This window comes from Callorhinus ursinus, unplaced genomic scaffold, assembly GCF_003265705.2.
Source record: "Callorhinus ursinus isolate GAN/ISIS: 27379988/994484 unplaced genomic scaffold, GSC_fseal_2.0 scaffold39, whole genome shotgun sequence".
NCBI classification, from domain to species: domain Eukaryota; kingdom Metazoa; phylum Chordata; class Mammalia; order Carnivora; family Otariidae; genus Callorhinus; species Callorhinus ursinus.
The window spans coordinates 9,759,094-9,785,301 of NW_027397101.1; positions in this window are offsets into that span (position 1 = coordinate 9,759,094).

Genomic DNA, 26,208 nt, shown 5'->3' on the forward strand with positions numbered 1-26,208 from the left:
TCTAATAACACCTATCTCAAGGGCTGTTAGTTGAAATGAAATAAATTATATAAATATGTGTTCAGTGTATGAAATCAATGAATGTTAGCTCTTGTTATCATTAGAATCTTTCAGTCTTGGTCCATAACAGATCCCTAGTATTTATGGAATAAGTGAATGAATGGGCTGGAACCCATTCAGTTACTCACTGAAAAATGAATAAATCAGATATGGATTCTAATCTTAAATTTACTATTAACCAACACATTACTGTTGGTTTAAACCTCTCTGGGTTAAACCCAAACTCAGTTTCGTCATCTGTAAAATGAAGCAAATGTTTGTGAGGGAAATGTACTTGTGTGTTAAGACTATATGATTTCTTAAGGAGCTTCTAAGGGTACACTTCCAATAATATTTTCAGTTCTTTGTTTTAATACACCTATGTAATCAACAATTAAACGGTGCTTAATAATTCATTAAATGTTCATCTGCTTCCTTATTTGATGCTTACAATAACACTGAGATAAATAATAGGCCAGATGATATAACTCTTGTTTAACAAATGAGAAAATTGAGGTTAATGCCATGTCCATGGTCAGTGTTTGAATTCAAACTTCGTAACACTGACTACAATCACTTTTCCACTATACCACAGTGCTTGTCAGACTAAGTAGTAATCCTCAGGTATTTGCACAGAGAATTTATTTCTAAGAACCATATTATATTTGAAACCAACCACTTAAAAATGTTGAGTCATGCTAAATATCCATTCTAGAAAATAAATCAGGAGCACCTGGGTGGCTCAGCAGGTTAAGCATCTGACACTTGATCTCAGCTCAGATCTTGATAGGGTCATGAGTTCAAGCCCTGCATGGGCTCCATAGTGGGTGGAGCCTACTTTAAAAAAAAAAGAATTCAAATGGGGTTTCAGAGCTACAAGAAACCCCATAGACAAGTAATACTTCCAGTGTACACTTACTTAGATCTTCTTGTCTCTGTTATGTTTTGTCTCTATTAATTTCTCAAGATTTTCTAGTAGCCACATTAAAAAGTTAAAAAGGGAAAGGTGAAATTAATTTTATTTTTATATTTCATTTAATCTCATTTCCAAAATACCATCATTTAAATACATAACCAATTTAATCATTATTGAGGTATTTTACAAATTTTTTTATAATCTAAATCTTGTAAGTCTTAAAAATCCAATGTATATTTTTCACTTCTAGGACATTTCAATTCAGCCTAGCCACATTTCAAACATTCACTAGCCACATGTGGCTCTTGGCTACTGTATTGAACAACACAGGATATACAACTAGCATAACCACTCTGGTGTCAGAGTCTTACAGAATGCTTGGCTTGTGTGGTGCATCAGTTAATATGGCTGTACTTAAAAAGATCATGAGAGACTATGGACTCTGAGAAACAAACTGAGGGTTCTAGTGGTGGGGTGGGGGGGTAGCCTGGTGATTGGTATTAAAGAGGACACGTATTGAATGGAGCACTGGATGTTATACCCAAAGAATGAATCATGGAACACTACATAAAAAACTAATGATGTAATATATGGTGATTAACATAGCATAATAAAATCAATCTCGCTGGTTAAAAATTTGGTATTTTACTTGAAATGGATTATATTAGTCCATTCTATCTCAAGTTAAGTTATATGAAAAAGATCTTCATTCAAGAAATCTAAACATCAGGAACAGAACACTGTGTATAATAATTCTCAACATATGTACTTCCTTGCAAAAAGACTCTTAAACACACTCATGCATATATTGCTTATATATAGAGAGAACATCTGAAAAATTTTCCAAGAAACTGGTCTCAGTAGCCAACTTTGGAAACGACAAGTATGATGGATTGGAAGACAGAATTTTTTCTTATATTATGACACATTTAAAAAATTAAATATGCTTTTATAATGTTTGAAATTACCAGAATTTTCAACAAAAGTAATAAAAAAGGCTTTTTCAATCAAAATTACTACAATATGATAAAATTACATTTTTGACAAAGCAATCAATTTAAAAAGATAAACATGAATCAGAGAGGAGGAAAATTCCATTGGTATTTTACTTTTTATTTTTCTCAGTAGGGCCCATTCTTCAGCTAGAAAGCTAGAAATTACAGTGGCATATTATCCAAGGTTATAATCAATGTGTAAGCCTAGGAAGGGTTCAACCATATCATTGTAGTGTAGGAGGCAGACATAGTCTGTCGAAAAGTTCCTGTGAATTTGGTGGGATTTGTAGTCCTACTTTATCCAGGGACTTGGCTGTCAAGCAACCAGAGAAAATCAATAAAGGCTCCTTACTTGTACTCTGAATTTCAGGGCATGTTTGATGTGTTATTAGCCACCTGGCTTGGACCATATTTTGGCAGGTTGTGATCATGTCATTGCACTGGTTCTAGATCGATCAAATTGTTATTTATTTATTTATTTTTTGGAGGTAACATAGTTTGGTGTATTTATTTCCTAAAGTGAGTAATTCACTGAACACTAACTATAGGAGTTATTCTTTAAAAAAAAATTCTGTTTACTATATTTTTGGACACTAACAATCAACCTCATCATATTAATGACTCAGAAAATCCTATAGTAAAGAGACCTTCTTGGTGCTGTTTAATCCAGCATTTACCAAGCTTATATGATCAAGCAACTTTTAGTTTCTTTGGGACATACTTAATTGACAAACCGAAGGACTCTGGAAACCTGTGGCATAGTTTAAGTGGACATCACTTATCATTTATGTGATTTTGTAACTTAATTTTCTTAAGGTTTCTTTATAAAATGGGGATAACAATATGTGAGGACCAAATTAATTTAATGAAATAATATATGAAGGAAAGACCTCCGTAATGGGCAACACATAAAAGGACATACATAGGAACTCAACTGACATTAATTCTATTCTTTTCTGCTCTTCTGCACTTACTTGTTTCTCTGTGTTATTAGGAAAATTCTTCTAGAAAAGATGTGAATATTGCTAAAACATAATCATTAGAAAATGAGAAGACCTTTTCTCTTACATTATGACACACATTTCCAGTAAGGCTAAGACATGAAGAGGGGCAGATGAAACAGAAGATAAGAGCTTGAACCACTCTTGTGTATGTTGCTTTAATGTGGTTTCAGCCCCCAAACAAATTTTGGTCTATAGAAATTCTTTAAAGTAGGAATTTCTTCAATTTTGCTTCCTCCCTCCCTCTTTTTCTTTCTTCTTTCTTTCTTTCTTTCTTTCTTTCTTTCTTTCTTTCTTTCTTTCTTTCTTCTTTCTTTTTTGTCTTTCAACTGAGAAGAATCTTACAATTAGAAATCCCTAAACTAAATATAAGACTATGAATTCTATGGAGTCCTGGATTCATTCACTTGATCTTAAACATTTTGTGGAAGGTCCACTTGTTAGTATCATGAATAGCCTAGATCCCCAACAATGTTTCCAGCCTAAATTACCAAACATTGTCTTCTTGGTCGATACACACGTTTTTCTTTGAAGTGTAGTAATATATGTTTATTTTGGGTTTAAACATAAGTTTAAAAACATCACATGTAGGTTTATTTATTTAAAATTGAATACTTGTCATCAGTTGGGGTCGGTGTTCCTTGAGATTGAAATAAGATCAGTTTAAAACCCCACTCTGCATTCTATGGAAGATCCAGTACCATTAGAAAATGTTTTTGTGAATTTCCAGCAGGCTTTGCCTTTCATGGCCACCTATAGCCCCAGCTTCTGCTTCTGCTGAAGTAGTTCATTTACACATTTTTCTGTCATCCCAAATGTGCTGTCCTTAGGACTTACTGTATCAACCCAGAGGTAAAACTCAGTCCCTTTACTTGATGTTCAGAACACAAACAGCAATAAAAATTAAAAACAACAAATTCCTTATGAAAACTTTATGGATATAAAATAATATTTCGGGAAAAGGAGAGGATTTACATTTCAGAAATGTAAGCAATATAAAAATTAAAGTACGCACTTTTTTTCTTAAAGTCTTATAGCTATTTCTGCAAAATAGGGCTTCAGGGCTCCTCCATATAGCTAAACTCTGTCCTTTCATGCTTTACTTTCTCATTTTCTCTGTTATTTCTCCCTCAGTAGCAAAAGAAAAAAAAATCTCTATGCCCCCCCAAAATCCTAGTAAACATTAGGTGGTGTCCTTATTGTTCATGACGGTCAATAAATTCCTATTGCCATTTGCTCTATTTAAAAAGGCCCATGTGAGTAGTAGCTCCAAGTAGAAACCAACCTCTGTGATTGCAACATTTGTCCCTTAAGATTTGCATTTTCATCTTGGGGTTCATATTTGAACCCATTGTCCATGACATGTCAATATGGAAGCTCTCTTTGTACCAAGAAGCAGTTTTAGTTTGGAAGCTAACTATTTAACATGTTCCCCAGAGCCCTTAACATTGAATTTTATATGAGCCACATATATATTAGGTTAGACAGTCCCAGGTTTCCAACATGGTGAAATTCTATCCAAGTATTTTCAGAGGCTGTAGACATAGTTGGAAACTTAGTTATTATATTCATATTTATATTTGTATATATGAATAATCACTAGATGTGATAAATACTATCATTTAAGCCATGGTTAATTTTGTTGCATAATTTTTATGTTCATATTTTGTTCATACAAGCGTATTTATCTGGCATCATGAGGGAATGAGATATTTATTATTGCCAAATAATTAATGTTCCTCTTTAATAAGAAATGGCAAAATTTTATTAAAACATGTTCAGCAGAAGTATTTCTAAAACACATGTGTCTCTCACAAAATACATTGATCATATTGCAGTCTAAGCTGGGATGAAAACAAAGGGAGATGGAGTGGGGGACATACCATTGGAGAAATTGCACAAAGGAGCATTATTCAAAATTGCAATCAGGAAGTCAGTTTAGTGAATCTTGACCAGTAATGAAATAGAATGGAATAGAAAAATCAGAGTATATCACATATAATATGAATAAGTACTCTTCTGAGAAGTTTTGTTTGTTAGGGATGTGTGGGTGTGTGACCTTGGATGAGATGCAAAATATAATTCTTACTGTGGGTCACAAAGGCATCTGGTGAAAGTCACTAGTATAGAAGCCAGCCTGTGCTGGGGCAGCAGGTGATCACTACAATACAGAGTCTGGTCATTACCTTTGCAGGTAAGAAATGAAATTTTCTTTGTGCGTTCATTCTCAACTGAATCCTGATTGCTTCCTGAATAAAGGTTTAAGGTCAGGCTCAAGTTGGGGACTGCATGGCTCAGACTTTTGTATCTCTCTGTTGGTCTCTGTCTACAAGAGGGCTTTGGACTTGGACCACTATGGTTCACATTTTGGCTTTATCACTTACTAGTTGTGTGACCTTGGACAAGACTCTTAACCTTTTTAAGCCTTGGATTTCTCTCTTACAAAGTGGAAGTAACAATAATTCTCATTTCCAGGGGTTACTGCGAGGGATATATGAGATCATTTATTAAGCCTTTAACATAAAGCCTTCATATAGGAAGCTTTTGTTAACTATAAGAATAATTATTTTAATTTCCACAGTCATAGTTATAATATATATGAATGTTGGTCCTTACTCTGTGTGTGTTGGAGGTTAGAGTAGAATGGAAGTCTTATTTATGATATAAAAAGTCATAAAATTATATAATTTTAAAATTATAATATTTATCATATAAAATTAGGTCTAAATTCAGTAATTGTTCATTGAAGGTCTTGAATATCCAGTGATGATTCTTTCTTTGGAGTTGACCTAAGCTACAGACTCAGGGTCAGTGGGGAAATGGGTGGCTGATTTACATTAATCAAGCTCACAAGAGGCAGAATTATAAATATACATTTCTTAATTATTCATATTAGATATTACTTTTTAGTGATCAGAATCTTTGTGCGCCCTAGAGAGGACATTCCTCCTCCATTATTAAGGTGCCTGAGATGTCTCAAATCTTAATTGAGAAACTGCTTGTTGTATGCAAGAATAACTGCGTGGGAATTATTTTAGCCTAAACTTTAAACCTCCAAAATAACCCTAATGAAAGAATATCTCTCTAAAGAAATTTGTGTTATCTTTCAGATTTAGGATATTCTTTGAAAATGTTATATACTGATAAAGTTGGCCTATCCTGAAATGAGTTCCATGCCAGTAATTCCTACCTTACTTTCCAGTTTTTGTCTGTAAGTGTATTAATATCTCGAATTGAGCTATGGTCAAGCCTAGGTTAGATAAATAGACAGAGGCAGCCCCTACTAGTTTTGAAGCTCAAGGTGTACATTATTGATAATGCAGTAAGGCTCTCTTTCCTTAGAGTACAGAGTATAGAGTAAGCCTTAACACAGTACCTAACACAGTACTCTCCATAGCTTGTGCCAGTCTATTAGAGCTGGCACCGCAGATGAAAATTATTTCCCATGACATGTCAAGAAACTCTTCTCTGAACATGTCATGATTTAACTACACTGACTTTTGGAATTCTAGGAATGTCCCATTGCTATTATCCACAGAGCATAACAAAATGTCCTTGATGATTCTGGGTCTCTATCATTAATCACTGCAAAGATTATCATTCACTCAAGTCTACACTATGGTGTCTATTAGATCCTTATACCTACACAGAATGACTCTAAAATCTTACCTTTTAAGTTTTAGTTACTTTTTTCCCCTCTTTATTATATTAGAGGTCTCCCCACCCTCTAAGGCTGTTGGTTATCCTTCTTATATCATTAAGATGTAACTATTTAATTATTGACTGAATAACTTAAAGAATCTATCCTCTAGAGTTTCTTTTCCCAATTTGCTGCTTCTTATCAACTTTGAACTGAAAAATCAGATCTTGTTAGATTGTATCAAGGAGAAGAGTAGGTCCAATATGGCTTATTTATTGGGATTTATAAACTTTAGCCTATTAGGCTTGTAAACTTTGTTGAGTTTTCCCACATCTTTACTACCTACATTCTAATGGTTGGAAAGGCTTTTCAGTACTAACTCAGAAATGCAAAGATGGCTTTCATTAGAAGCTCTCTACTAAAATGTTAACAGTGTTACATTCTGGATACTAGGAATGTATGTACTTTCATTTATTAACACGTTCTTTTTGCTTTTTTGTGTTTTCCAAATTATTTAGTTATTTCCTATATTTATTACTTCACTTGAAATTAATTATAATGACAATAAATATTTAATTAGGACTTAGTACATACCAGGTACTGTGCTAAGTTCCTTCATGTGGGTTAACTCAGGAATTCTTCATAGTAACCTACTAAGATTGGTACAATTATCTTCATGATATTCATGAGGAAATTGTGTCTTGAAGAAGTAAGCTAACTTGCTAAAAGGTCACATAGAATATGTGTTAAAGAATCTGGATTCAAACATGGATCTTTCTTAATATTCTCTCTCATTTCCAATCTCTAGTAGATTCTTTTGAGAATATCTACCCGGCTTCTAGTGAAGGCTTCATAGGCTCTTTTTGTGAGAACTTCTCCCTAACCCAAACATCCACCCTTTTATCTTCCTAAAGCTATAGTTCATATTTGGCTTTCTTTTCCCATGCCATATCCATGGCACAGGTGATTGGATAAAAAGTAGATACCTGATCAGAACCAAATAAACAAGATTCTTCTTTCCTTCTCCTCCTCCTCCTCCTTCATTTTCTTCTCCCTCTCCTCCTTCTTCTTCTTTTTAAATTGGATGTTTGGAACATTTGTATTCTTACCATATAAATGAAGTTTCAGAAAAAAAACCAACAACACTCTTCTGAAAAAGAGAAAGAGGTGAATAGAGGCAAAGAGCAAAACAAACTCAGGAGACACAGAGAGAGAGAAAGAACATGTGTTGGATTCCTGGAAGCCTTCCAGTGCTTGGTATAGTCCAAGTGGCTTTTGCGTTTCATTAACTCACATGCATTGATAATTTCCTCATTTTTGCTTAAAACAATTGAAGTTGGATTCAGAATGTGTCCATAATTCACACTGGAGTTATTTTCCTAAAATAAATTATTTTTTTTTATCATTATCCTGCACTGAACCACCACCTTGATGCATCTCAGGTTTCTTTCTGTTCTCAAGATGAAACCCTAACTCCTAGTATGATTTACCTGGCCTCTCACAACATTTCCCATTCTGCTTTCCTATTTGAATTTCCCACCACAAACCTGCCTTAGCAAACTATTTGTGTCCTAATTCATCATGCTCTTACAACTTCTGTAGGTTGTTATGCCAGCCCCTGACAACCTACTTCCTCTGGACAGTTAGTAGTGAGCTTCTAAATCACTTTTCTAATACTTATTCAGTGGTGTGCTAGAGCTGACTTACTCTACCTCCTAAGAGCTGATTTTTAAGTGTTCAGAAATTTTGCAGCTAGTTGATGCCATATTGGTTGCTTGAAATCAACCACAATGGGAGTGTTTACACCATGAAAATTGGCAAGCAATACAAATCAAAGCACCTGCCTCTCCCCAGAGTCAGTTGTTAAACATTTACTGGCAAACCACTGCCTATGGCACTTGTTTTACCATTGTATTTTGATCATCTGTCTTCTGCTCTCAAACCCTGGGAGTGGGGAGACAGATGGCAGATGGATGCTGGAAAAAGAAGGGAATAAGGGCTAAAAGTAGGGATTTTAATCTCTTACATCAAATACTCTGTTCATGAAACTTGTGAAATCAAAGGATCAATGAAAAGCTACCTGCATGTTTTTGTTGTTGTTGTTTGGAATAGACCATTAAGAGATAATTACATATGCTGCTTGAAAATTGTTTTAAGAGGAGTTATACATTCTTTCCTATTGCCTATTGCAACTTTGACATCCAGTACAGTCCCTGTTAAAACTAATCTTAGCAAGTAGAGAACATTTACTCTCATGCTGACCAAAGTTAAGATTAAGTCCAGGTGATCTTCATCTTAAAAAAAATCCCTTTATTAAAATAAAGACCACTTTTTGCTCACTTTTAACCATTTCTATAATCTAATTATTTTGACTTTTCCCTAATGAGTTCATTTTCTTCAACTTTTATTAAAATTGTGGCTCCTTCCTCAATTAATATTTTAAAAATTTTCAAGCAGAAATGACTTTAAGAATCTTATAGTTAAACGTCATCTTTCATAGAGCAAAAAATAGGCCTCAGAAAAATGGAAAAATTTGCCAATATTACATAGCTAGCAATTGATAGAGCTAATACAAATATCCATGCTTCTTGAATACTCAACTTAATGTCATTTCCCCTCTTCTCATCTACTTTCATTTTAGGACTGTGGTAGTTAGAAAAATTAAGAAAATATTACTTTAAATCAGTCTTTCTTGTAAAATATTTGCTTTATGAAGGCACCATATCTCCTTGCTCTCTAGGCAGAACTGTTGGGGGCTGCTAGTCTCTCTGGACTTTTCCCACCTGAATAGTGGTGCCACAGTGCCTATTTCTGTTTGTTGTCTGTCTTGCTGGTTCATTTTGATTTCACCTCTATGTTTTGTGTAGCTCACATGGTTCTGCTCTATCCAGCAGGGTTCTGCTTTCAACATTCTTCAAATAAGAAAAATGCAGGGATAATTTTAAGTGAGTTGTGCTGGAAGTTAATAAAGGGAAGGATGAGTTGTTATGGCAGAATTAACTGCAGCTGCTGAAAATGCAGCTGGATGGAGAATGCCAGGTCATAGAGAGTGTACAGTGGCTCACACATACACGCATACATAGGCTCATTCTTATTGCTATGCAGGGTGGTAGTTCTTTTGTGGTAGGCAGTGTTTGTGTAGAGGACAACTGAGACATGTGGGCATGTGTAGCTGGAATAGAGAAAGGTGGAAATCCTGAGGATGGCAACTGGGGCTCAATCTGTAGCATTTAAGGCAAAGGTTTGGGAAGTGCAATGACAGAAAGGGTAGCAGAGGACAGGGAGAGTAGAGAAGGCAACAGATTTGCTTGCATGTAGCTGCCTCTGTTATTAGTATACATGCATATATATTTTTTCCTCTCATCTATCGTGAGTCATTCTTCTGCCTACCCTCTTTAAAAAATTCCATTATTATTTGTGAGTTAATATATATAGGGTGTTTATTAATTTAAACCTTACTGAGCATTGTTACATGTGAGACACTTTACTTCTACCTCAAAACCTTGTAAAAACTATAAAATATGTCATGGACTTATATCATAGGAAAAGGAGGCACTTGCTGCAGGTATATTTTTTATAAGTTTGCAATATATGAAATTACCAATATTCAACTTTTTTAAACTATAAAAACGATAGTATCATATTGTCTTTCTTTTATCTGTCCAGGGTTAGTGAGATATAGACAACACCTGAAGTGGTTGCTGTGTGGGGACCCACTTAAAAATGACTTTTATTTTTATTGTTCCCTTTCCAGAATATGTAGCACATGGCTTTGAAATCTAAAAGGGTTCAAAGGCTTCAGGTTTTTTTGTTTTGTTTTGATTTTCTTTAGATTTTCTTTGAGAGAGAGAGAGAGAGAGAGAGAGAGAGCGTGAGTGGGGGGAGGGGCAAAGGGAGAGGGAAAAGCAGATTCCTCCTGAGCCTGGAGTCAGACATAGGGACCCATCCCAGGACCCTAGGATCATAACCTGAATTGGAGGCAGATGCTTAACTGACTGAGCTGCCCAGGTGTCTGTAAAATCTTCAGTTTTAATCTCAGTGCTCTCACTTACTTTCTTTGTCACCTTGAGCTCATTTTATTGTCTCCATAAAATTTAATTATTTCACCTATAAAATGGGGGTAACAGTAGAAACAACTGTATTAGTTCTCTCTTGCTACATAACAAATTTCCCCAGAACCTAGTGGGTTAAAAAAAAAACAAAACCACAAACATTATTCATAATTTCTGGGTCGGGAATTTGGAAGCAGCTTAACTGGATGGTTCTGGTTCACGTTCTCTCATGAGGTTGTGGTCAAAGTGTTGGCTGGAGTTTCATCATCTTAAGACTAGACTGAGGCTGAAGGAACTGTTCACTTGCATTCATAATGAGTTGCTGCTGGCTATTAGCAGGATGTCTCAGCTCTCCACTGTGTAGACTTCTCTGCAGGGCTACATAAGTGCTCTCACAATATGGCAGTCAGCATCCTCTAAAATGAGTAATCCAAGAAAGGGCAAGATAGAATCTGCACTATATTTTATGACTTAGCCTCAGAAGTCCTACATCATCCTTTCCACAATAGCTTACTGATTATGTAGGTCAGTTCTATTCAGTGTGGATAGTGACTATACAAGAGTGTGAGTATCAGAAGGCAAGGATCACTGAAGTCATCTTGGTGGCTGGACCACACCAACCATACATTTATTGTTAGGAATAAATAATGCACATAAGTACTTAGCCTGGCATGTATCAAGCATAATTTAAGTTCCAATTAAGTTATTATTAATATTAATTTATTAAAATCAATTTAAATGTTAATGCATAATTTCTGTTTAAAGTTTGGAAAATGCAAAAAAAAATCACAGAGAAATTTTAAATAAAAAAAAACACCCATTTCTAACTTTTCTCTAAACCTCTCATCTAGAATAGTACATATAGGGCGCCTGGGTGGCTCAGATGGTTGGGCGTCTGCCTTTGGCTCGGGTCGTGATCCCAGGGTCCTGGGATCGAGTCCCGCATCGGGCTCCCTGCTCCTTGGGAGCCTGCTTCTCCCTCTGCCTCTCTCTCTCTCTCTCTGTCTCTCATGAATAGATGAATAAAATCTTAAAAAAAAAAAAAGATGATTAAAAAAAAAAAAAAGAATAGTACATATAACACAAAACATGCAGTAAGGTGTGTCAAAATAAAATACTAGAATCCTTGCAGCTTCATAGGTAATTATGTGGCTATTTGAAAAAAGTTTTATTAAATACAAAGTTTATTTTTGCTACAGTATAATCTCATATTTAGTTTATATGGCCCTTTTGAGATTATAAATGAATAAGAAAGAAATTAGGAGCAAGTTCTTTTCAATATACTAAATTCTCTTCAGTGGTCTATAAGTTCATAAATTCCTCCTGTTCTTCTGAATACAGTTAATGTTTTATTTAAAAGGTATCTTTTGGTTGTAAGTGACAGAAACCAAGTCGGTCTATTTTAAGATAAAAGGGAATGTTTAATTAGTCAGGGGTGGAACAGATTCCAGGGTTTCAAATGATATCCTCAGGTCATTTCTCATCTTGTCTTGCTTCCCCCGATGTGGTGAGCAACATGGTCACCAGTATACCCACACCCCTACATTTATAGCATAGCATTAGAACAGAAAGAAGATCTTTCCCTCCCAGAACCTACTTAACAATCCCAAGTCACATGCTCACTCCTGATCCAATCACTGAAGTTAAAGAGATGAGTACTTTGATTGACCAGCCTGGTTGATGTTTGTACTTTCAGGTAACAGTATTGATGGTGGTAGTTAGTGGTAGTGGGTATGGTTGGAGGCAGAGGACACCATGAATTTTAGTCTCACCAGCTCACCATAGGAGCCAGAAGAAATCTAGTGGGAAAGTGTGTAAAGAAAAGGAAAATTATAGCTACTATAGCTGACTATGAATAAGTAGAATTTATGGTAGAAGCACTCTGCAAAATGAATTAAAAATAAATGTTTAGAATAGTTTTGTTTCCTATTATATATAATATTTTATTTTAGATTTTATAAAGGAAGAAGGCATAGGGTGTATACATCCTATAGTTAGAAGATTTAAATATTTGTCACCTGTGAGGGGAAAAAAAAAATCTTTCCTGCTTATTGTTGCAAAGATGGACCACACAAAAATTAGTTTTTTAATAACCCATGACCCGAAAGTATAAAATATAGAAGTTTAGAAAGCTGCACAAGCACCTTGTGAATATTCTACAGACCAATAGTTTTATTTTATTTTATTTTATTTTTTAAACTAGGTTAAGAAAGGGGCGCCTGGGTGGCTCAGTCATTAAGCATCTGCCTTCGGCTCAGGTCATGATCCCAGTGTCTTGGGATCAAGCCCCACGTCAGGCTCCCTGCTCTGCGGGAAGCCTGCTTCTCCCTCTCCCCCTCCCCCTGCTTGTGTTCCCTCTCTCGCTGTGTCTCTCTCTGTCAAGTAAAGAAAATCTTAAAAAAAAAATAAACTGGGTTAAGAGGAATTGGTTCAGACCATTTATTGCTGAGGGATGGTAATGATACAGAGAGGAAGAATCTTCAATTTTCAATCTCTCAATTTTGTTTTTTGTCTGTCTTATCTGGAGGGATCCTGCATGAGCTTTTATTTGGAAGGAGGGTTCCATTACTAGAAAAAATAGTTTGGAAATCTAATGTCATGTAAAAGATGATTATAAAATTTTCGGGTCTGTATACCCTCACACATTCATTCAGTTATTCAACAAACATTTGTTTTTTTTGTGGGCAAATAAATAAAAAGCATTTCTCTTCCCTCTTGGAGCTAAGAATTTCGGATGTATCTGTTGTTATCTTAGGGTTATTATAAGCTTAGACCAGAAACTGTGGCCCAAGTCCACTAACATTTGACAGATATTTATCAAGCTCCTATTATGTGCAAGGTAGTAGGTGGGGTGATATCATGGGTGGGTGCTGGGAATGCAAAGATGGATAACAAACTCTGCTCTCAGAAAATCACAAATCAATATTTTGCTTCTTGGTCTCAAGGATAGTGGACTTTTGACCTCCTCTTATGCTTCTACTAGTAGTGAGGGAGGAAATATGTAGTGAACATTGTCTCCCATATTTCTCATCCCACTCCCCCCCAACAACAACAACAAAATTCCTTCTGTAATGCTTAAAGACCCTCTATGAAGAAAAATGACCACTATACAATAGTTTCTATGTGGCTAAATCACAACTCATGGACTATTTGTAGATCCCAAGAGGACTATACAGTATCAACCTCATTCCTAACTGTGGAACAATATTTCAAATGCAAAACCTTTTTGGAGGGGAAAGTTACATGTTTTTATTTATAACATCTATACTTTAATGCAGAATTCTTAGAGCAGAGTTTCTTAAAGTGTGGTCCACAGATCACCTATATTAGAGTCACATATGGAACATATTAAAAATGCAGATTCCTGGGCCTCACCCCAGACCTTCATAATGAGAATCTGCAGACTCCAGAATTCAGCAATTCGAAAGAGAACACTAGGTGAGTCTTGGGCACACTAATATTTCAGAAACAATATTTCAGAAACCTAGGTTGTGTGAGATCTCAAATGGGTAACCAGTCTTACTTTGGAATGTATTCATTCATTGTGTTATGAGTAGGCAATATTAACAAACTCCATTAAAAAATAACAATGACAAACCACCAATATACCACTAATCAGAGTTGGGCCTGGTAAAGGAGGTCTCTTCACACATCAGTTTTCTGTTCTAACCCAAATCAAAGTGACTACTGGCTTGATAACAGAGAACCCTGTTTTTCCTTGTTACAAAGATCTGGGGATGCAATAAAGTTAACAAAAGAATAGCACTCTGGCTGGACACCCAGCAACCCCATTCTCAAATGCCTCCTAAGGCATCCAGGAAGTCCCCAGAGGGTACTTCATTGTGCTTTCATGTGGTCCCTAGAAGGTCTCATCTTCTTTCTTGCTCTTCAAGTTTGCATTAATATTGCTCTGAAACTATCCCTGGTGTGCTTTGTACTACTCTGCTACTGATGAAAGCAGCTTTGAGGTTGCTGTGGTTTTCTGCTCTCAACTTCTCAAACCCAGGAGCTCGGTTTGGTCCTGCTTTCCTACTTCTAGTTCCAATAGTTTACCCTGCCAGTGAGGAATACTTTCTTCATCTAGCCTTGTGTTGTCTTCTGCATCCAAAGTTTTAAATGGATTCAACTTTTAGTTTCTGTGTCTTGCCAGAGAGTGGAGTGATGTTCTTCTCATTTGGTCATATCTCCCTGTGCACAGAAATTGGTCAGAAGTCTCTTATGGTGGAGTTTAGGAAGTTGGGTAGGGAGCTAATGACACTTAAATTGATTTTTTTCCCTCACAAGTTGCTTCAACTTCATATCAAGTTTGTTGACCTCAACATCCTCTCTAGTAGGTTGAGATTTTTTTTTTAATAATGTGCTTTCATTGAGTTAACAGTGTCATCAGGGACATAACTTTCTGTCTTCCTGCTGTGCCATCAAAAGCTCATTGGCTTGTCCTCACACTGATTCACTCCATGTTCACAGGATAGCTACAGCAATGCCAAGCATCAGATACAGACCCAACAATCAAAAGAAGAGGAGGATCCATCTCTTTCTCTATGTCTGTTTTAATATTGAGGAAACCTTTCTCACAAGATTCTCAATAAGTTGAACTTTAATCTCTTGGACAAGAACTGGATCATATGCTCACTCCTAAACCAATCACCATCAAGGGGAATAGGTTAATCTTGTGAGGTTTTTGTTTGTTGCTAGAATATTCAATATATTCTTCCTAAGGGCTAGACACATGAATACAGTTAGAGTGTTGTTAGCATAGAAGAAAGAGGTGGGTTTGGGATAGGCAGCCAACTACTAAAAGACTTCTGGTCCTTCATGATGAAAAGCTCTGGAAGACTAATGGAGTTGTTCATATCCTAATCTCTGGCATGTTTACAACTCCTAGATTCCCACTCTGGAACCATAGAATAGCCAGAAGCACATCTAGTTTTGGTTTACAGTGATGAGGAGGTTCTAATTTAATTTAATTTGATTTGATTTGATTTTTCACTGGTTATCCACAATCTACAGTGTCTGATTTTTCAATTCATTTCTAACTAGATCTTGCCTCTTTTTTTTTTTTAGAAAAAAGAAAAAATCTTTAAAAATAAGGAACGAAAACAAAACTAAGAACTTTCAACAACTTTGCAGGTGAGTATAAGTAACATGAAGGTTTAAAATAAAACAATTGAGGGGCACCTGGGTGGCTCAGTGTTTAAGCGTCTGCCTTCGGCTCAGGTCATGATCCCAGAGTCCTGGGGTCGAGCCCTGCACTGGGCTCCCTGCCGGCGGCGAGCCTGCTTCTCCCTCTCCCACTACCCCTGCTTGTGTTCCCTCTCTCACTGTGTCTCTGTCAAATAAATAAATAAAATCTTTAAAAATAAAAAAATAAAATGAAACAATTGAGATTTAAATAAAGCATTCATGTTTGATAGCTTCTAGGGTTTTCCAGTCATTTCATTTCTGCTGATCAGAACTCTCTAACTCTCTCACTTTTCACAAACAGCCAACAACTTTAATGGAGCAAGTAACATGAGTCACAGACCACAGCCTCATTTCAAATGAAAAATACCAAAATACACCCTCTGCCTCAATCCTGTGTCAAATTCCTGTGTCCAAAAAAAGGAAGGAAGGAAGGAAGGATGTAAGAGGAAAGAAAGATCTCCTCCAAATCTTTCAAATGAACAACTGCAAGCAGCCATTAAAGTTAATTAGAACCAAGTGTCAGAAACAGAACTTTGAGGATTTCAGGGATGTTTACTCTAAAACCCACTTTCCCCCAAAGCTTCCATGTGCTTCTTTATTTGGTTTTATTTCTAGGACTTGTGCTTACAGCAGCAGATGTGGGAGCAAAAATGAAATCAGAAGGACTTTGGTATTCTGGAGTAAATTTCTCTCCACTGCATTAGTGAGAGAGAACAGATTGTAGCTAGGATAAGAGCAGTGTAAATAATTTTAAGTGTGCAATAGCACACAGCATTGATTTAAATGACCTGGTAACTCGGCACCATCCCAGGCAATTATTCCTTAAGCGGGATTTATGTTGTGTGTTGTCAAAAAGCAGTCCAAACCTTGGACACATTTTTGTTTTGATATATGCTTGGAAGTTGCTCTTCTCAATTGGAAAAGATCTTTGTTTTGTTATAAAAATCAGAAAGACCATTTTCTGTATCTTTTCTTTTAAATTTAATAACCTTTGGTGGTATGGAGGAATAGTTCACCTTTTTCCAGTCATTTAAATATTTTTGAAGATGCACATGCAGGTTTATTTGAAAAGTATCTTCTAACAAGGATAGCATTTATCATTAAAAATATATGAATGAAATTACAAGAAGTCTTACTTTTTATTTTTAATGATATCTTTTATATATATCTAAAACTTTCTGGGCTTTTAGTGAAACAGCAAAAGAAATTAAAATATTTTAGGTTTTCCCCTCCACATTTCTTTCTGGGGAAGCAGCAAGGCTTGGATTCACATAAAGAACTGCATGTTAATGTCATAGCCTCAGATTGTCTGGGTAAATGCCAAGGAGCACATCAGAGTTAGTAATGAACCTTCCAGTGACAACTCAGTCAGCCTTTTGACTTCGCATTTTATGGCTCCCCACTCTGTCTGACATTATATTTCAGGACTATAGTTGTAATGCTGAGCACAATGGTTTGCACATTCTAATCTCAGGTGCCCAGATGTGTTGGTGGATTTTTCTTTTCAGTTCACAGCCAATACACCTCATGAGCCTTGGGTTTAAATTTGGCTGTAATTTTGGCAACAGAGCTGCCAGTCAAGAGCTGATCTAACCCTTGCATTTGCTGTTCTTCTCTCTCACTTATAACTTGCCAAAGCAGAACCAGATCTATGGGACATTCTCAGGTGGGATTCTGATCTAATGTATAGAATCTATACAAGTACTGTATTTTTCATAATATAAGAAAAAAACATGCTGGATTCTAAAGCCTTGTCTTTACCTTCTCCAACTTTTTCATTGTTGTTCCTACTGTTGCTTGACACCCTTACCTTGGTTTTCTCTAAAAAAGTCTCATGAATGAAGCTTCTCCAAACCCTCCTCCATCTGACTTTGCTAATTTTGATATGATAAACTTATTTCTCTCTCTCATTCTTCCTCCTTTACAGGGAATAGACACATTAAAATCAGGATAGCAAAAAGAGGAATTTGGTAATGAAGAAAGAAATAGAAACCCTCGCTATGCAAAGACATTGTTTTGGCAGCATAGAACTATTCTGTTGTCTTACTAATTCTCCACTTGCAGCATCCTAAGTACTATCCTCCCCACCACACATATCGCTGTCCACAAATAATTGTCAACTTGTGCCAGATGCATGAGAAGAAGAGGAAGGCCTCCAGAAGAGAAAGGCAGAGGAGTCAAATAGACATCAGTCCTAGAGAGAGGGGTTTACTTTCTAGTGACTCCAAAGGTGGGAGGGGTAGCCAACTCTGATATGTAAGAAACTATTCTGTCTTCTGGATGATTATGGGATGGATGTTGTGTCTCAAAGTAAAGGACAATTTTTATATCCTCTGTGTTCTCTGTGAGCACTTGACTTAAGAGTAAGGGTACTTAAAAGTGAATGGTGCCACCCTTCTTATTCATTAGTAAAGAATAGTACCGGGGTGCCTGGGTGGCTAAGTTGTTAAGCTTCTGCCTTCGACTCAGATCATGATCCCAGGGTTCTGGGATCAAGCCCCGCATTGGGCTCCCTGCTCCACAGGAAGCCTGCTTCTCCCTCTCCCCCTCCCCCTGCTTGTGTTTCCTCTCTTGCTGTGTCTCTCTCTGTAAAACAAATAAAATCTTTAAAAAAAAAAAGAATAATAGTGGGATTATTCTAAATCGACTTCACATTTCTCCATGTTGAATAGAAGCCAAAAAGGGCTGGCTGTCATGAACATTATGTCAGTCTGTTTCCCCACCTTAAATACACAGATCGATTTCTGCATGAAGCTATTTCATTATCTTGGTCAATCCATTCGATAGGTGAAGCTCAGATAATTTATTATTTGACTACACCTACAGGATGTGTTGGAACAGGTAATCAGAATCAGATTGTTCATTTGATTATAATACATTGTCTGAGAAGTACCTGCAAATTAGGACCTCAAACAGGATGATTTAAGGATGTCCTTGCCTATGTGGTTACATGTGTAAAGCTCTCTGGAAATAGGAAGTCTGGCCTAAGCCTCCAGACCTCACCAGCATTTTGGTTTGCTTAATTGGGCACACTCAGATTACTTGTACCCATGGTATTAGCTATACTAATTTATATTCAATAAACATAAATTCTAAGGAATGAGACATTTAATCAGAAAAAAATTTAAGAGTAAGTTCTTAAAAGCTACTGTAAGATGTTATTTGGCTAGCTCATGTCCTCCTATGCTACTGTTTTCTGACAGTTAACTTTTTGTGCATAATAAAGTGAGATCATAAACCAAAAAATAAAGCAAAGAATCATGGGCACCTGGGTGGCTCAGTTGGTTAAGCGACTGCCTTCAGCTCAGGTCATGATCCTGGTGTCCCAGGATCAAGTCCTGCATTGGTCTCCCTGCTCAACAGGGAATCTGCTTCTCCCTCTGACCCTCCCCCCTTTCATGCTCTCTCTCTCTATCTCATTCTCTCTCTCAAATAAATAAATAAAATCTTTTAAAAAAAGGAAAGAATTATGGGCTTTTAAGGCTGGTGGTGTTGTTATAGATCATCTGATTGAAACCTATATTTTACAGAAAAGAAATAGGCCTGGAACCTGCACGACTTCATTCACTGACAATTATTCATTTTGCTCTTACTGAATATCTGGCACTGTTCTAGTTACCAGAAATAAAGTTGTAAACTTAACACTTTAAGTTTCTATCCTCATGACACTTATATTTGACTGAGGAATGAACAAGTGTGGGTATGTGTTTGAGCAGAATGTCAGGGTGTTAGGAAAAGAACGAGTACAGAAAAGAGATAGAGTAATAGGAACAAAAGTGGGAGCTTTCTGGATTTGACAGAAAGCACTCTGAGGGAATTTGAGCAGATATCTGACTGATGTGAAGACAAGCTATGTGATTATTTGAGGGGAGAAGTTCCAGGCAGAAGGAACAGTGAGTGCAGACTCTGAGACAAGATGTTATGTGTGTGTTTGAGAGACAGCAAGGTATATGCTTGGAACTCTGAGCAAGAGGGAAAGTGTGAAATGAGATCACACAACTATCCAGGGCTCATTCATATAAGATTTCAAAGGCCAAGAAAAAGAAGCTTAGAATCTATTCTAAGTGTAATAGGAAAAGATTGGTGATTGGTGGGTTTTAAGAAAGAGTATGAATAATCCAATTTACATTTGAATTGGTCATTCTGGCTACTGTGTGGGGTGAAAGTATAGGAGGTATAAGACAAGAAGGAAAATCAGTCAGGAGAGGATTATAATAGGTCAGGTAACAGCTGTGGTGACTTGAAGCAGGATGATGTAGTTGGTAATAAGGATCAGACTTTAGGAATATTCTGAAGGTAGAACTAATAGGATTTGCTGTGGGGTTGAGTGTATTAAAAGATAAACTGTGGCCTATTAAAAATTTTAAGAGTTTATTCGAATAAAAATTTATTCGAATTCAGGCAGTGCTAAACCAGAAGTTGTTAGGAGCACTCCTGGACAGAAGCCAGGGAAAAGACTCATATAGTAGAAAGAGTGGGAACAAAGAAGAAATTATTGATTGGCTATAGCTTAAAGCATATTTGGCTTCTTGTGATTGGCTGTTCTTCATGTTTTGATTTCATTACCCTGAGGCATTTACAAGTTTAGATTTTCATTTGTTTATGTAGGCTACCATGACACTAGAGCAACCTCAGTCTAATGGCCTCTTTGTTTAATTAACTTAATAGGTGTGTAATATAAAAGAAAAGGAAGAGTCAGAGATGATTTCTGAGAGGATAGTGATGCCACTTCTCAAGAAAGGGACAAAGAGGTAAAGCAGATTTGGAAAGTAAAAGCAGAAATCAAGAGTTTCTTGATTTTGGTTTTGGGAGTGTTAAATTCAAGACACCTCTTAGTCATTCAAATAACAATGTCAAAAGGCAATTGAATATATGAATCTGGAGCTCAGGAAGACTTTGGGTCAAGAGGTGTAAATTTAAGAATCATTACCATTGACTTAACTAAGATCACCGAGAATTAAAGTCTAAACTTTTGTACCTCCTGGTTGGTCAGAAGGAAGATGGTGGTGGAGTAGGAATACCCAAGGCTTGTCTTGTCCCACAAACATAACCAGATAACAACCAAGTCATCCTAAATACCTCAGAAGTCAACCTGAAGTAGGACAGAACAAACTCCACAACTAAAGGGAGAGAAGAGGTCACATGAAAGAAAGCAGGAATTGCAAACACAGTGGTTTAGGGGAGAAAGGGATCATAGATGCTTCAGATAAGGAGCTGTGATTGTGGAGAAGAGTGAGAGAGAGAGGAGCATACAGGGGAATGCACAAGGAGAATGTTTCCTCAGAGCCACTGGCTTGGAAAATGAGAGGGGCTGAATTTTGTGAGTTCTTGCAACAATTGGGGCTTAAAGCTTGGAGTTTTAAAAGTCAGCAGGCTTAGCTGGCATAGAGCCCAGAGGTCACTGCCCTGCTTCTGGGGGCAGACAGCGTGGAAAGAGCAATTTGAAGAACGCCTGGAGCACACAGAGGGGAAATCATTTGCTCTTCTCAGAGTGCTTCCCTGAGAGGCTGCATTCAAGGAGATGCATTTCCAGGAACAAAAGAATTGGCTGGCACCATTTCCCTCCTCTACCCCTCAGCATAAACACAGAACCACTTGCAGAAAGCAGCACAGCGCTGACACTGGCTGCCTAAATTGCTTACACCAAGCCCAACACCCCTTTGCTCTACTGGGACTGCCCCTCTCAGTCAAGCTTGCCTCAGTCCCAGCATGGGAGGCCCCTCCCCCAGAAGACCAGCACAAACCCCTGCCCACACCATGTCTCTTGACTGCAGACTTATGCAGGGCCTCATTTCTCATAGAAGTGGTATCAGGTCTCATTTACAAACAGACCGGGGCACACCAGTTAAAACTCGCCACATTCAGGCCAAGGACCAAACACTGCCCACAGCAGGCAAGGAGAGCTTCTGCAGATGACTGGTCTGAAAGATACAACAATCAAAATACAAGCAAAACACATTAAGGACATGCCAGAGACATTCCCTGAAGTGCCAGGCCCTGAACACTACACGACCTCTTCTACATAAAGTCATTACTTTCAGGGGCAAGAAACATACCTGGCTTTCCTAACACGGAGAAGAAGACAGAGACTTAGAAAAAATGCCATGATGGAGGAATTTATCCCAAATGAAAGAACAAAATAAGGCCACGGCCAGAGATCGAAGCAAAATAGATATAAGTAACATACCTGATGGAGAACTTAAAGCACCAATCAAGGATAGTCACTAGGCTTGAGAAAAGAATAGCAAACATCAAGGAAACTCTTACTACAAAGATAAAAGAGTTAAAAAAAAAAGAATCAGAGATGAAGAATGCGATAAACAAGATTGGAAACATGCTTGATATAGTGGACAGCAAGCTGGAAAAAGCGGAGGAATGAATTAGTGACCTAGAAGACAAAGTAAAGGAAAATAAATAAAACTGGCCAAAGATCGGCAAAAGAATTATGGAACATGAGACTAGACTTAGGGAACTTCAGTGACTTCATCAAATATGATGACATTTGTATCACAGGGTTCCCAGAAGAAGAAGAGAAAGAAAAGGGGGCAGAAAATTTATTTGCAGAGATAATAGCTGAAAACTTCCCTAATCTGGGGAAGGAAACAGATATCTAAATCCAGGAGGTGTAGAGAACTCCCATTAAAATCTACAAAAGCAAGCCAACACCAAAACATATTGTAATTAATTTTACAAAATATAGTAATAAAGAAAAAATCTTAAGCAGAAGGCAAAAGTACTCCTTAACTTACAAGGGAAGATGCTTAAAGCTAGCTGGAGATTTTTAACAGAAATTTTGCTGGCTAAAAGAGGGTAGCATTATATATATATATACATATATATATTATATATATATATATGTATATACATATGTACACACATATATATAAAATATAATAAATAAATAAAATCTATATAATATAATCAAAATAGAGATTTTATTTATTTATTTGACAGAGATAGCAAAAGCCGGGAGAGCAGTAGGCAGAGGGAGAGGGAGAAGCAGGCTCCTGGTTGCCCAATGCAGGGCTCGATATCAGGACCCTGAGATCAGGACCTGAGGCAAAGGCAGACTCTTTTTATTATTATTATTATTATGTTATGTTAATCACCATACATTACATCATTAGTTTTTGATGTAGTGTTCCATGATTCATTATTTGCGTATAACACCGAGTGCTCCATGCAGAACGTGCCCTCTTTAATACCCATCACCAGGTTAACCCATCCTCACACCCCCTCCCCTCTAGAACCCTCAGTTTGTTTTTCAGAGTCCATCGTCTCTCATGGTTGATCTCCACCTCCGATTACCCCCGCCTTCATTCTTCCCCTCCTGCTATCTTCTTCTTCTTTTATTTTTTTAACATATGATGTATTATTTGTTTCAGAGGTACAGATCTGTGATTCAACAGTCTTGCATAATTCACAACACTCAACAGAGCACATAACCTTCCTAATGTCTATCACCAGGCCACCCCATCCCTCCCACCCCGCACCATTCCAACAACCCTCAGTTTGTTTCCTGAGATTAAGAATTCCTCATATCAGTGAGATCATATGATACATGACTTTCTCTGATTGAATTCTTTCAATCAGCAAAACACCCTCCAGTTCCATCCACGTCATTGCAAATGGCAAGATTTCATTCCCTTTGATGGCTGCATAATATTCTACTGTATATATATACCACTTCTTAATCCATTCATCTGTAGATGGTCATCTTCACTCTTTACACAATTTGGCTATTGTGATCATTGCTGCTATAAACATTGGGGTGCACATACCCTTTGGGATCCCGACATTTGTATCTTTGGGGTAAATACCCAGTAGTACAATTGCTGGATCATATGATAGCTATATCTTCAACTTTTTGAAGAAACTCCATACTGTTTTCCAGAGTGGCTGCACCAGCTTGCATTCCCACAAACAGTGTGGGAGAGTACCCCTAATCTGCATCCCTGCCAATATCTATCATTTCCTGACTTGTTAATTTTAGCCATTCTGACTGGTGTGAGGTGATATCTCACTGAGGTTCTGATTTGGATTTCCCTCATTCTGAGTGATGTTGAGCACTTTTTCATGTGTCTGTTGGCCATTTGGATGTCTTCATTGGAAACATGTCTGTTCATGATTTCTGCCCATTTCTTAATTGGATCATTTGTTCGTTCAGTGTTGAATTTAAGAAGTTCTTTATAGATTTTGAATACTAGCCCTTTATTTGATATGTAATTTGCAAATATGTCTTCTCCCTTTGTGTCAGTTGTCTTTTGGTTTTGTGGACTGTTTCTTTTGCTGTGCAAAAGCTTTTTATCTTGTTGAGGTCCCAATAGCTCATTTTTGTCCTTGCTTCTCTTGCCTTTGGTGATGTTTCTAGGAAGAAGTTACTGTGGCTGAGGTCGAAGAGGATGGTGCCTGTGTTCTCCTTTAGGATTTTGATGGATTCCTATCTCACGTTTAGGACTTTCAACCATTTGGAGTCTATTTTTGTGTCTGGTGTAAGGAAATGATACACTTTCATTCTTCTGCATGTGGCTGTCCAATTTTCCCAACACCATTTGTTGAAGAGACTGTCTTTTTTCCATTGGACGTTCTTTCCTGCTTTGTCAAAGATGAGTTGACCATAGAGTTGAGGGTCCATTTCTGGGCTCTCTATTCTGTTCCATTGATCGATGTGTCTGTTTTTGGGGCAGTACCATACTGTCTTGATGATGACAGCTTTGTAATACAGCTGGAAGTCCGGAATTGCGATGCCGCCAGCTTTGCTTTTCTGTTTCAACATTCCTCTAGCTATTCGGGGTCTTTTCTGGTTCCATACAAATTTTAGGATTATTTGTTCCATTTCTTTGAAAAAAAGTGGATGGTATTTTGATGGGGAATACAATGCATGTGTAGATTGCTCTAGGTAGCATTGACATCTTCACAATATTTATTCTTCCAATCCATGAGCATGGAACGTTTTTCTATTTCTTTGTGTCTTCCTCAATTTCTTCTGTAAGTATTTTATAGTTTTCTGAGTACAGATCCTTTGCCTCTTTGGTTAGATTTATTCCTAGGTATCTTATGGCTTTGGGTGCAGTTGTAAATGGGATTGACTCCTTAATTTCTCTCTCTTCTGTCTTGTTCTTGGTGTATAGGAATGCCACTGATTTCTGTGCATTGATTTGATATCCTGCAACTTTACAGAATTCCTGTATGAGTTCTAGCAGTTTTGGGGTGGAGTCTTTTGGGTATTCCACATAAAGTATCATATCATCTGCAAAGAGTGAGAGTTTGACTTCTTATTTGTCGATTTGGATGCCTTTGATTTCTTTTTGTTATGCGATTGCTGTGGCTAGGACTTCTAATACTATGTTGAATAGCAGTGGTGATAGTGGACATCCCTGCCGTGTTCCTGACCTTAAGGGAAAACTCTCAGTTTTCCCCATTGAGAATGATAATTGCTGTGGGTTTTTCATAGGTAGTTTTATGATATTGTGGTATGTACCCTCTATCCCTATACTCTGAAGAGTTTTGATCAAGAAAGGATGCTGTACTTTGTCAAATGCTTTTTCTGCAACTATTGAGAGGATCATGTGTTTCTTGTTCTTTCTTTTATTAATGTATTGTATCACATTGATTGATTTGCAGATGTTGAACCAACCTTGCAGCACAGGGATAAATCCCACTTGGTCGTGGTGAATAATCCTTTTAATGTACTGTTGGATCCTATTGGCTAGTATTTTGGTGAGAATTTTTGCATTGGCATTCATCAGGGATATTGGTCTGTAATTCTCCTTTTTGATGGGGTCTTTGTCTGGTTTGGGGATCAAGGTAATGGTGGGCTCATAAAACGAGTTTGGAAGTTTTCCTTCCATTTCTGTTTTTTGGAACAGTTTCAGGAGAATAGGTATTAATTCTTTTTTAAATGTTTGACAGAATTCCCCTGGGAAGCCATCTGGCCCTGGGCTTTTGTTTCTTGGGAGATTTTTGATGACTACTTCCATTTCCTTAGTGGTTATAGGTCTGTTCAGGTTTTCTATTTCTTCCTGGTTCAATTTTGGTAGCTGATACATATCTAGGAATGCACCCATTGCTTCCAGGTTATCTATTTTGCTGGCATAGTGTTAGTCATAATATGTTCTTATATTTGTTTATATTTCTTTGGTGTTGGTTGTGATCTCTCCTCTTTCATTCATGATTTTTTGATTAGGGCCATTTTTCTTCTCTTTTTGAGAAGTCTGGCCAGGGGTTTATCAATCTTATTAATTCTTTCAAAGAATCAGCTCCTACTTTCGTTGATCTGTTCTACTGTTCTTTTGCTTTCTATTTCATTGATTTCTGCTCTTACCTTTATTATTTCTCTTCTCCTGCTGGGTTTAGGCTTTATTTGCTGTTTTTTTCTCTG